This window comes from Cuculus canorus, chromosome Z (genome assembly GCF_017976375.1).
Source record: "Cuculus canorus isolate bCucCan1 chromosome Z, bCucCan1.pri, whole genome shotgun sequence".
NCBI lineage: Eukaryota > Metazoa > Chordata > Aves > Cuculiformes > Cuculidae > Cuculus > Cuculus canorus.
In genome coordinates, this window is record NC_071441.1 from 59,970,062 (window position 1) to 59,980,123 (window position 10,062).

At 42.1% G+C, this 10,062-nt stretch overlaps 1 long non-coding RNA gene across 1 annotated transcript in view; it reads right to left on the reverse strand.

The window, feature by feature from the left end:
* The window catches only part of LOC128850349 (uncharacterized), a 21,734-nt gene extending 14,058 nt beyond the window's left edge, over positions 1–7,676 (reverse strand). Inside the window, exon 1 of the long non-coding RNA XR_008447682.1 lies at positions 7,466–7,676. This is a non-coding gene — a long non-coding RNA (uncharacterized LOC128850349). The remainder of the gene's footprint in view (positions 1–7,465) is intronic.
* Between the last annotated feature and the right edge of the window lie 2,386 nt (positions 7,677–10,062).

A 10,062-nucleotide genomic window follows, 5' to 3' on the forward strand; every position in this document is an offset into this window, starting at 1 on the left:
CTTCCTTCCTTCCTTCCTTCCTTCCTTCCTTCCTTCCTTCCTTCCTTCCTTCCTTCCTTCCTTCCTTCCTCTCTTCCTTCCTTCCTCCCTCTCTCCCTTCCTTCCTTCCTCCCTTCCTCTCTCTCTCTTTTTCTTTGTCTCTTTTTTTGTTATAAGAGGCTCTTTCTGACTAAGATATCTTTTAGGTATTAGTGGCAAAAAATCCCCCTGTGAAGTAGTGGCAAGATGTGCAGCAATTTGTAAAGCTAAGTTCTGTAGCAATTTATTTCTCATAGGTTTCTGATAGTAAATCCTTTAAAGAAAAAAGAATTGTTCCAATGGGTCTTTAGCAAAGGCCTAATTCCAGCTACAGTATCAGCTTCAGTAAGTGAAAAGCTGAGCAGTCTGTGGTACTAATTACAGTGTAAACATTTAATAAATATTCCTTCTTTTTATCTTTTGCCCTTTTCAAAAATGAAAGGTTGTAATTTTCATGTATGGTGGTTCCTAATTGCCTTTTCACAATACCTGCTTGTTTTATTCATTTTCTGTCTTCTTTTGGGAAGAGGTGGAGCAGATGAAAAGGGAGCAGAGTTTCTATGCTCATATACTGTCTACTGGAAAACAACACTCCCTCCAAAAGCACCCCCGGGTCCCTCCTCACAAAATGCAGCAGAGCCCCAGCCAGGAGTGTCTATACATCCACCTGTGATCTCACTTGATAACCCTACTGAATTGCATTTTTAATTACAGAATAGTGATCTGAAAGCGTAGTTATCTGTGCACACAGCTACACGTTTGGTACAAAAGCAGAATTTGTTCACTTTTCTGTTTCATAATGGTTCTGATGCAGACATCACTGCAGGATGCATTTGGTTTGTGGGCGTTTTTTTTGTGTTTTACAGCAAAGTATGGCTGCAGGAATGGTTATGTTTGGGGTCCATATGCAGGTTCCAGCCATATATTCAGGCTGGACAATAAAGCTGGGGAAAAACAGCTGACACACAAAAGGGACCGTCTAGACAGTGCCCCATCAGTCTGGCTAAATTTGGTGCTGGCATTCCCTATGGGATTGTAATATAATTGTTCTGGTGTCAGCGTTCATTCCTCCTGTCAAACACCATCCCGAATATACATCCTTTTTCCAATACAATAGGCCCAAACTGTACTATTAGATGAAAGCAGCTTTGAAAGAACAACCTAAGCAAATATATCCTAATATACAGAAAACCTGTTCTTGTATTGCTGGAAGAAATAAAAACCAACCCACACAATTTTAAAACAGGAATGGAATTAATTTTTTTCAGCTATTTAATTAAGAATATAAAAATATTTTGGGGGCAAAAATGTGAAAATATACTTTTGTATGGGCAATAAGGAAAGGCATTCCCTCCTGTAGGTCTATTAGTGTCTCAAATAAAATTTAACATAAATTCAGAGGTGTGAAACTGAAATTACAGCTATGGATCATGGATTGTAATGAAGGAAGATTCTAATTAAAAAAAGTTAATGAGGATAACATAAGGAAAAAATGCTGCATTTTTTCTTTCTCACAACTTAAAGCAGCAGCTACTTCTTGAATTTCTGTGAAGTGACTGCCTTATTTATTTGGAATTTTTGATTATTCAAAAGACATTTGACAAACATTAAAATGCAAACTTAACTTGATTAAGTCTTGTTATATGTAATTTGGAAAGAAACTGTGAAAAATCTGAAATCTATGAAATCAAATATGGAGCTTCAGAAAAAGAACTAAAAAAAGGGGAATTAATAACATTGGCCCTGTCACTGACGTCCACAGACACAATGGTAGAAGTTAAATCATGCAAATAGAATGCAAAGAGATAAAATCCCTGCTTTAGGAAAGCGAAATACAGAAAACCTGTTTCTGATTTGACCATCTTCACAGTTCTGTGTTACCTTTCACACTGTTTTGTCCTTTTGTTTCAGGAACAAATTATCCCAAGACATTTAGATATAAACAGGACTCAGACACAAATTTAGACATTTTAAGGGAATATTGCCCTGACTAACTTTTCTAGAGAGTGTTGCTCTCAGCGTGCACCAATAGCTATTCCCGTGGCATTTTGTGAGTCCACATGCACGCCAGCTCATGGGAAAAGAGCACGCCAGCTCTGTCCATGTGCCTGGACAGAATCCTGGAGTGACCACGTTGCTCACCTTGCAAACAAATAACATGGACTTCTTCCTTATCCTTTACCAATCCTGACTAACAGTAGACAGAAGTCTGAAGGATGCCAGTAACCCAAATACTAGGTTGCACTGCAAACAAACAAAATCCTCCCCCAAAAAACCTGATTCCTGTCATTCCCTAAGTTTTCTTTGCGTAAACTTTTGTCCCTGTAACTTTTTGCGGTATGACTGATGGAAAAGAGAGAGACGGAACCCCAAGGAACATGAGGGGAAATTAATCTCCCCATCTCTGCCCACAAAAGCCTTGAAGGAGTTGATTGAGCTGCATCTCCCACTGGGGAGGAAAAAACAGGTGCTGCCCACGGATAAATGGAAGGACTAGGAGAACATATATAAACACCATGACGAAAATACTACATAAACTGAGTATAGGTTTAACGTTGGGGTCACTCGCCCCGCCAGAGGAGGGAGTGCGATAACAAGGTGCTGTGGAGGGAGGGTGTTGGGTTTAGGGGTCCTGTGGATGCTGGGGGGAAGGAGGATGTGGGTGCCCCCCCGGGTCACCTGACAGCCCACACCCTCCAGGCTGGGGGACGCAGAGGCTGGGGAAATGTGGTGGGGTCGCTGGGACCCTGCAGCTGCCCCTCTCGCACTTGAATAAAGGAGACCTTTTCCTTCGGGAAGGGCCGAGATCTGTGAATACCTTACCCAATAAGAGATGGGGCATATTGAAAACTATATTAAATTACCCTGATTAACAATTTAGCCACGAACAGGGGAGCTTTGGGAGATCTCTATAGGCAGGGCTGGGGGCTATTCATGCCAGCAGCTAAGAGGTCGAAAGGTTTCTGAAGTTCACAGGCTCAGAGCCTTTGTTATGCTAACAGACAATCTCAAATCAGCTGCCTGCTGGAGTGTGAAATATAAATGATTCCTTGAGAACTTCCAATAAGTTGTCACTCTTGTTCTCCAAATACCAGGACAGGCTGCTAATTTCTACCAGAGCCCTTTTCTTGCGGCATCGCGAGCCCTAAATGAATGCCTTTGTAGTTCAAATAATCTTTTTAAGGGAGCTGCCGTGCCGTAATAGCCCAAACGCAGCTTGGTTTGGGACTAGGAAACGAAAACCTGGATTTCTCCGAACTTGACTTTCCCGGCACCCGAGGTATTTGGGGTGGGTGAGAAAGAATCTTCCCAAATACACCAAGCCAGCACTTGAGGTGGAGATGGGAGGCGACAATGAGGGGCACCAACGCAGCCCCCCACCGCCCCGTCTTCCTCTGAACAAAGCCCGGGGCAAGATGTACGGCTCCACAGCCACCTGCTCCCCCAAAACCAATCCGGTGTGAGTTACCTGGGGGGCCCTCCCTTACTCCAGGAGGGAGGTCTGGGCACAAATATTCATACCCTTCCGCAGGACATCGGCGCTAATGCCATTAAGAGAAGAATGAGTTAATTATCTTTACACACAGAAATCAATCTGTGAGAGGATGGGATCCGCTCTTACCCGAGGGGGGAAGAAGAAAGCATTCCCTGTGAGCTCCCCAGAGGTGAGAGCAGGGTGAGCTGAGGCGAAGGGAAACTTCTGCTCATCGGCAAGAGTAGTTACATAATTATAGTAAAAAGGACATGGATGTAGGTTGCTCGCGCTTGAAATAAAGACACTGCCCCTCTCTCCCGGCTCACACTGCCACGGCCAAACGAGACACGGGCACACGAGAGTTTTGGGGGGTTAAAGGCGGAGTTCAGGCTCCGACAAACGCACCGCGGAGAGAGGATGCTTTTTGCCTCTTCCTGCTCCGACATGGACCCAACGGTGCTTTTCGGGGGCGGGAGGCAGGTGATAATTGTTTTCCTCCTGATCAGCATTATTTTTTTGGTTTTGGGATTGGATCTCATCAGTTGTTGTCTTTAGAGCTTTTGGAAAAATTCTCCGAAAAGAGAAGTTCGGGTTACGCTGCTGTGCAAGAGGAGAAGGAAGAAGGGAGGGTGGGGCTTTTGATTTTTTTTTTCTCTCTTTTTTTCCTCTATTTTCTTCTTTCTTTCCTTCCTTCCCTCCCCCTTTTTTCTTTTTTCCTCTTTTTTAATATTTTTTTCTTTTCCTTTCTCTTTTCCTCTTTTTCTTTCTCTTCTTTTTCCTTTCTCTTTTATTCCCCGCCCCCTTCTTTATTCTCCTCTTTTATTATTATTATTTTTGGTCTGTGCACGTGCCAACTGATGCACGTACGGGGACTGCTGTTCTGAAACACCAGAGTCACGAATTACCCCCATTCCCAGAGTTATTAATGACTCCTAGCACTTCCACAGCGCTTCGCATTTACTAACAGCTGACACACACTAATTAGAATCGCTGTTTTATTTTGCATTTCGAGACTTAGTTTTTCGGGAAGGACGGGAAGTCTCCCATTTTTCCCGCGAGTTTTCAAACAAATTAAAACCCGCTAAGTCCCAGCTGCTGTTGAAAGTTTGTTATTGAACTGCCCATAGTGGCACCACCGATAATGCCTGCAGCAGCAAACCCTGAGCCGAACACACTGCGTGTTAGTGACGGTGCTGCTGACGGCATCTATTTCATCTACAAATCGCTTCACACCCTTTTTCTCACGTTTTCTTGGAGGTAGAATTTTGAATTTAAGGATTTAATTTTCTTTCTTTCTTTCTCTCTCTTTTTTTTTTTTTAAGCTATAATAAGGTAGGAGCTGTAAAATGCTCGTTGGTACAATTATTAAATTACAGTAAGAAAGGGTTTGGTTTTTCTGTTTGGGTGGAATTTTTTTTTTATTGTTCTTTTTGTGGGGTTTGCGTTTGTTTGGGTTTTTTTGGTTTTGTTTTTTTTTTTTTTTGTTTTGTCCATATTTCTTTCTTTCGGACATTTTATTTTTGCCCGGATACCGTTAAACTGTACAGCACTTCAAGCAGAAAGTTAAGATCTGCATGAAATATTTCTTTTGTTGAACTACCATCGGCATATTGAGATAGAATCGGCATTAACAGAAACCAAAGCTCTTAAACTTTCAGCAGAGGTAATGTGCCCCATTAAAACAGTAAACAAAACAAAACAAAACAAAACAAAAACCGACCAGAACTAAGTAAATTTGGGAGAGGGAACATGCGGGTGATTCCCTGTTTCATGATTCCAGAGTGACATATCTGCAATGCTAGTTTGCAGACGAATTAACCTCTTCAGCAAGAATAATATTTTGCTTGCATATTTGCTTTTTGTAAATTCATTTCCACAAAACCAAAACACAAAACCAAACAAAAAAAAAATAGAATGCAAAAATAAAACCCTAAAACGTTTAATTCCTATTAATGAATAAATATAAAGGCAGGTGTAGTTTCGCTCTAACCACTTGAAGGGGATTACAAGTTTTCCATGGTATATGGAAAGACGAAAATATCTTCTTTGCATACCAAGTACTATCTTCGCGGCTAATCAGTGTGAAAGTTAATCAGACAGCAAAAAGACAGACTGGGTGGGAAGGAAGCAAGGATAAAAAGTGCAGTGACACTCACAAGATGGCTGCCTTTCCATTCTGTCCCTACCATTATAGCTCAATTTCCATAGGAAAATCATGGAAAATGTTCCCTAGCAAATCAGTCGGGGGGGGGGGGGGGGGCTGCAGGTGCCTTCACCTATGCAAACAGTAATAAAAGGTTTTAAACACAGTTCAACTTGTATAAACACAGCATAAGATGATATGTGTTTGTCTGGAGCAATGCCTACTGCAGAACTTAGTCATCATTCTGATATCCACAAGTTTGGGTGGGAAAGAAGGGCAGTAATTTACGGGTGAGAGAAAAGAGACGCCTTCAATGGCAAAGACGGAATTGAGGCAAGCAGTAGATACATCATTTTAGCAGAGGAAAAAATACGATGGAAAAAAATACGATGAGAAAAAAAAGATCTGAATATTGAAAACACCTCTAGGACAGTTTCTCAAATTCGGGCAAAATATATGGCTTTGTATGGTCCTCTTAACTCCTCTCCTTTGCTTGTTTTTTAAGAATTCTAAAATTCTTAAAACCAATAGTAATAAAATAAAAAGAACATTCAACGCTGGATCAGAAGCTTAATAATAATAAAAAAGAACAATCTATGTTACAAAAAAATAGACTAAATCCAGCGAGTTTAGAGGGAAAGAAAAAAAAAAAGAAAGAAAGAAAAAAAGGGTTTCATATAAACTGTAAATAGTTTGGATTTTAGTTTATTCAGCAAAAACTGTTAGGTTACAAGGTTACTGTGTGGGCTGAGGCTACAGAAGAAGAACAAAGCAAATGGTTCAGTTTCAATAGGAAATATAATAAAACCCCCTTTATCTGAAAGCCATCAGGGACAAGCACTCAATACAAGTTAACAAGCAGGAACTGATAAGATAACATTTATATGAGGTCAGAAGTCAAATGCCAGTCAAAGGCTTTTAACCTTTTGGGTCATAAACGGGCATAGTTAAAACACATAGATAGTTATTTATCGGATTCTAAAGGTATCTCATCAGTGCGAGTGAACAACGCCATGATTTAACTAATTGGGATTTACAGAAGAGGCACTTTCTCGTGGTTAACATAAAATGCAAAGCTTCTAGCCAGTAATTCTCCATTTCATTTTTTCAAAACTCTCCTTTCAGCCTCGTAAATCTCTTAGGGCAAATCCGGCACGGAAACCACAGACATTGCCTTGAAACAAACGGATGCTCAGTCCATACGAAGATTGATCCGTGCAATCCACGGCTTGTCTGAGGATTCAATAGGCTAAATATTTACAGTCAACATGCATAAAGGAACAATAATCACCCTCCCTATTATGGTGTTAATGCCACTGGAGTTCTGTCTTGTTGCTTTTCTCTCTTGTTGCTTTTCTTTCTTTCTAAAGTAAAAAGAAAACTCGTTCCACAGTGAAAAAGAAAAGCTGCACTTTCATGGAAAAACAGCATCTGATATTAAAAAACGACTTAATTTTAAATTCAGAAACATCGCGGGGAGATTTAGACGAGCTTTAATTACACGTCTAATCTAGACGGGAATAGTAATTTCTCTTTTAAGTAATTTTTATTTCCTTTTGTAGATTGAGTCTCCAAATTCTGAACCTTGCCTACTTCTATGTCCAAAGGTGCATTTTGAAGGCAATGCTAAAAAAAAAAATCACCGAATAAAACATAATAATCATCATCCAAGAGAGAAACGGGGGTTGATAGAAGGCCTTTCCGGGCCCACTGTTTCTTTAAACAGAGTTCACAATACACTAGGCGAACATCATGGATTTTAAAAGCTTTTAAATATTTATCAGAAGTATTTTATCACCATATTCAAATGACACCTGCAGTGCACTCACCTTTATTGACAATCTCTGGTCTGAAAGTCCATTTGCTTCGAGAAAGCCCCCCAAGCAGAACAACAAGGAATAACCGTTTTCATTCAGTTAATGTTTAGTAAAAAACCAAGCAACCTTAATCAGCATGCTGATTGCATCCTCAACTAACAAATAATTTACTACTCTGAGCATTGCATTCCATTAAAAGCTCATTAAATTTTCTGTTCTCCAATGGGAGCTTTAGCTTTTGAACTGCATGCTTTTGCTCCGAGTTAGCATTTATTCAAGTTTTTAAATGTTTCCCACCCACCCCACCCCCAAAGCATAGGTGAGAATTTCAGTAGGTAGATACAAGAAAGCCATGGGAAAATAGACCTCAAATTTTGATTTCTGTTGCCGATCTTTGGGTAACGGGGACAGGGGATGCGGAGGGGAAATACTTTGCTAGATGCACTCAAGAAGTTTAACTTTAGAGGAACACCCCTCTTCCACTGAGGGGAACGGCGGGTTTTTCAGGTGTGGGTATGCTTTCACCAGCAGAGGAGGGCTGGGGATGTAACCCACCAACGTTTTGCCCTGTAATTTGGAAGGGATCGCTTAACGAAAAAGGAAAGAAAAAAATGTAAAAAACCTCAAGCCCTTTCTATTTCTTTCGTGTAAACAATGAACAAAAAAAAAAAAAAAAAAAAAAAAAAAAGCAGCATTCTCTGGGTTCCGGAGTACAAGATTTCTCGCCTGTCCTAAATACCAGGGACTTTAGTTAAGGATGCTTTGAGGGGCTCAAGGGGGAGTAAAAGCTCATCTTCCTCAGCCTTGCATAGCAAGCTGCACATAATCGTTATATTTAATAAGTAAAACTCAAGAAAATGTCAGCCCCTAAATTAACATGCATCTTTGGATTGCTAATTGTGCTCATTGCAAATTTGGGTCATTTTGCATGAGTGACTCTAATGTCGGGCTGAGATTGCCATATAGCGCAGCGGATTCCTGATTCCCTGTGCTAATCCTGAACTCGGTGATTGTGTCAGGTGCAGTTCTGTATGCTCCAGCAGCTGGTTCATCCTCATCAATGCAAATAAGGCAACTCCTACAATCAAAGCCCTCCCGAGTCTAAAGCCTGATTGCTGAGGGCAGGCTAAAGCGCTGCACAGGCTCACTTTCAAATCACACCAACTGACAAGACAACTGTAATGTCCCTCCTGCTCAAAACCAACCTTTTAACAAACAAACTAACAGCCAGGAAAAAAAAAACCAAACCAAACAAACCTCACAAACCCCCACACCCTTCCATCCCCCCAAAACAATCAAACCAAAAAACCAAACCCAAAATAACCCAAACAAAACAAAACGAGACAAACCCAACAAACCAACAAAAAAAAAAAAACCCAAACCAAACAAAACCCCCCCAAACAAATAAAGCAAACAAAAAAAACCCCTAAACAAATAAAACACAAACCCCAAACAAATAGAAAAAACAAACAAACCCCCAAACAAAGAAAACAAAACAAAATAAAAAACAGCCCAAGGACATAAATCACTTTTGACGTTTTCAAAATGTATCCAAGCCTTTCGTTGTAAGTGGATGAAAGCTATATATATACGTGTATTTATGTATACCTCCTCTAAACTTGAATAGAAGTCTGAAGTGGGGATAGTTAACGTAATATTTGAATACACATGAGGAAGAGGAGCACCTAGAGATTATGTGTAAGGTGGCGGCTGCGTCTTTTCTCAAGGACGTTTCCTCAGGACTCTTGCAAAGCTCCCCTCCGTTTCCAGGGACCCAGCGGGAAAGCAAGAGAGAAACGCAGGCGCCTTTCCCCGGCTCCTCGGGCTCTGCACTGCGTCCCACCCCATCGGGGAGCCGGGTTTGGGTTGTCCATCACCCACCCACTCACCTCTTCCTCCTGGGAAAACCCTGAGGAGAGTCCCACTGAAAGGCGCCCCGCCTGCTCCCAAACTTCGTGTGTTGTCCTACCTACAGAAACTCCCAAAACATCAGCAAAACGTTGCTTGAAAACGACTGAGGGCGTGATAAAGACTGTGAAAACCCAAAGCCCACACCAGCGGATCCGAATCAATGCATGTAACACCATAAACGTAATACATACAATAATACAAATACAAAACGGGGGTGGGGAGGTTGGAAATAAGCCTTTGCATCGGGAGCTGGAAAGGAAATCGGGAACCTGCAGCCCCAGTAGCACCGCCCAGGGGCTACCGCTTGTGCGTGTGGTGTCGGGAAAACGCTCCAGGCAGAGGGAGCAGTGCGCATCCCTCCCTCCTGCCCGCAGGCTGGCATCAGGAGGGGATGCGGGGATGCAGGGGTGCAGCGATGCGGGGTAAGCGGGGATGCAGGGGTGCAGGGATGCAGGGATGCAGCGATGCGGGGATGCAGGGATATAGGGATGCAGGCGCTGGCAGCCCCGGTCGGACATGGGGCTCGGAGCCGACCCCTAGATGGGCAACAGGGGGAAATCAAACGTTCTCTGCCAAGTGTGAGGAAAGAAACACGAGTTTTCCACTTTCCCTTGCCCCCTTCCCTCTGCATCTCGCCTCTGTTCACAGGGTTTAGGGGGAGGGAAGTCCCTAAAGTTGCGACAAGCAAACCCGACCCC